This window comes from Stylophora pistillata, chromosome 3, assembly GCF_964205215.1.
Source record: "Stylophora pistillata chromosome 3, jaStyPist1.2, whole genome shotgun sequence".
Taxonomy (NCBI): domain Eukaryota; kingdom Metazoa; phylum Cnidaria; class Anthozoa; order Scleractinia; family Pocilloporidae; genus Stylophora; species Stylophora pistillata.
The window spans coordinates 16681632-16684642 of NC_142521.1; the positions used below are offsets into that span (position 1 = coordinate 16681632).

The window sequence follows — 3011 nt, forward strand, 5'->3', positions numbered from 1 at the left end:
TATGTTGCGACATGTCCGAGCTTCGATGATGTTGATGCCTATAAAATCTATACTCTCCTGTCGTTACACCCCAGCACTTACGCTTCCTGATCATCAGCCACTAACCATAAATATCGAGAAACCGCCGCCGGGATAGTTGCAAAATTTCGTGATTCATGGCGGGCCAACTGAAGATAGGGAATTGGAGGAATTAAAATACAAGGATAAAGCTTTCAGGTGGTGTATATTATGATTTGTAAATACATAAGACAGACCTCTTCACAAGCCACTGAAGTTAAGCTTTATATTTATTTTACCTCAGCAATGAAAAATTATGTTACTTCGGCATCTTCGTACGCCACAATGCGATACGTACACACATACAGAAAGAAATATGCCGCATCTTTAATAATAACGGACTACGCATCACCATAGAAGCTAACACACAAATCATTAACTTCCTAGAAGTCACATTTAACCTCAACCAAAGCACCTATCAGCCCTTCACTAAACCGAACACCGAACTTCAATACGTCTAACGCGAGAGCAAGCACCCGCCCATCACTACAAAGAACATTCCCGCCGGCATCAACAAAAGCCTTTCTTCCCTATCTTCCGACAGAGCATCCTTTGACCAAGCCGTCCCTCCATACCAGATAGCAATCGACGAAAGCGGATACCACTACACACTACAGTATGAACCTCCAACAACAAACAGACGGAAAAACAGACAACGCAACTACACCATCTGGTACATCCCCTCCATTTAGCAAAAACACCAGTACTAACAGCGGATACAAGTTCCTCGCCCTAATAGACAAGCACTTCCCTAAAGATAACAAGCTCCGAAAAATCTTCAACCGAAACACCATAAAAATAAGATACAGCTGCATGAATAACGCCAAACAGATAATTGATAACCACAATAAGCAGATTCTAAAGCCATACACGCAAGCCAACGACACCGCCACAGCTAACCCTAATACCACTCAAGACAAGAACTTGAAGACATGCAACTGCCGGCAAAAGAACACATGCCCACTCGAAGGAAACTGCCTACAATCGTCAGTCATCTACCAAGCTACAGTCACACGCAACGATAACTGACAACACAACAGACAAATACATCAGACTCAAGGAAAACGACTTCAAAACAAGATACCGAAACCATACCGCATCATTCCGCCACTCTAAACACAGAAACTCACCTGAACTAAGCAAGTACATCTGGACTCTCAAAGACAACAACATCGAACACTATATTTCATGGCGCATCCTGTCTACGCATTCACCGTTCAACAGCTCAAGCAAAAGATGCAACCGCTGCCTAAAGGAAAAGTCTCTAATCATTTACCGACCGAAACTTTCTACACTCAACAAACGTAATAATGAACTCGTGTCTTCTTTCCGCCATAGAAACAAAGCCCTCATACGCAACAGCTGAACTGTTAAACCTCGCGTCGCATAGATTAGATCTATGTTTATTATTGTTATTATGTAAATTATTTTGTATGTAAGAAGTGATGGTAAAGAATATTCTTATTAAATCCCCTAATGGGTGGGCAACCACGAAACAGGCTTGTCGGGATGAAAGCGTAGTTTATTTGTTTCTTTCCTCCACAAACATATACATACGTATATACCTACATATATACACACATACTACATACATACATACATACATATACTTTTTATTAAGGCAGGTCGGTTTGCGGCAACCTAAAGGCTGGTGTGGACCTGCCAGTAACTCAATTAAAATCCATATTTACGCACAGTCTTAAATATAAAAACCTTAAATCTAATTAATAAAATTTCTAAAAATAAAAACTAAAAGTATAAGAAATCTGATTGTTTTGATGTTACCATACAGGCCTCTTTTTCGAATTGAATTTGGTCCATTATGTTCGAGGCCTGCCTAAGTTTTTGTTTAGAAGGTTAATTGGAGGAAGCCGTGATCCTTGTTGGCTTTAGGGATTAAATTCCAAACAATGGATCCTCCTCTGCAGCTTACACTATTTCTGCCAATGTTGCTATTGTACCGTGCCTCATGTGAGAAATGATTTATACGCCTTAAACTATAACAATTATTGCTGTTGCGTGTTTCAAATAGAGCTGCGAATTGATCAGGTAAGCTATTATGACAGACCTGGTACATTATGGAAGCAAGCCTTCGCTTGTAAATATAGACTACTGGTTTCCATTTTACAAGGTCAAGAACGTCAGTGTCAGGAGTTTCGCTAAACTAACGATAATGCACATTAAATCTATAACCGGAGGGGATAGGGCTCATTAATTTCTATATTTATGAGTTGTTTATAGTAGATTGATGTATAACGACATCGCTGTGTAACGCGCTTGTATCCACTTGCGTTTCAGCGAAAGCCTTTTATTTTTGGTTTTTCCGCAGCTTTTGATAAGTTCCGAAGTACTAGAAATGAAAAATTGAAATTGCCAGGGATGTCCATAGCTTAAGGGAAAACCAGGTGCTTGGACATATGAAAGCTTAGGAAGATTGGGGTGTATGGGCAGCGTACTCCTCCCCGCTCCCTCAACTTGCCCTCGACTTTTCTGTTGGACACCGCTGACCACTACTCTTGGACTGTAGTGTCTCAAAAATTATTCGTTTTTTTTCCAACTACGATATCACTTGTATGTCTTTCATCCCAGCTTTGAGTACTGTCTCACCGAAATTTCTTCATCCTCTATTATTTGCAGTTAATTCTACCAATCCTTCAATGCGATCGAGTTTTATCTCAGTTTTATTCCCCTCTTTTTCTTTTTTGTTGAATTCTCTTTAGGCACGACCGGTAAATAATCCAATTGCCTAGTTGTGCTTATCTTATGTGTGCATGTCGAATTCAACTGACCTCTTTATGTCTTCCCCAACATGAAAAATTGTAAGTTACCAATAGCAATAACTTCTCCGTAAAGCTATTGAATGGTCGATTACATTCCTCACAAGGTCAGTTTGTTTCCGTGCGCCGGGACATTGAGCCAATCACAGCTCGATCTCACCGTCACATGATTAACTC

General features: G+C 40.2%; 1 long non-coding RNA gene across 1 annotated transcript; it reads left to right on the plus strand.

Moving 5' to 3' along the window:
- The first annotated feature begins 7 nt into the window (after window positions 1–7).
- LOC148734762 (uncharacterized) lies at window positions 8–1572 on the plus strand. Its single transcript, XR_015998236.1, has 2 exons — window positions 8–216; window positions 445–1572. It is a non-coding gene; the product is annotated as an uncharacterized LOC148734762 (long non-coding RNA).
- Window positions 1573–3011: the final 1439 nt, after the last annotated feature.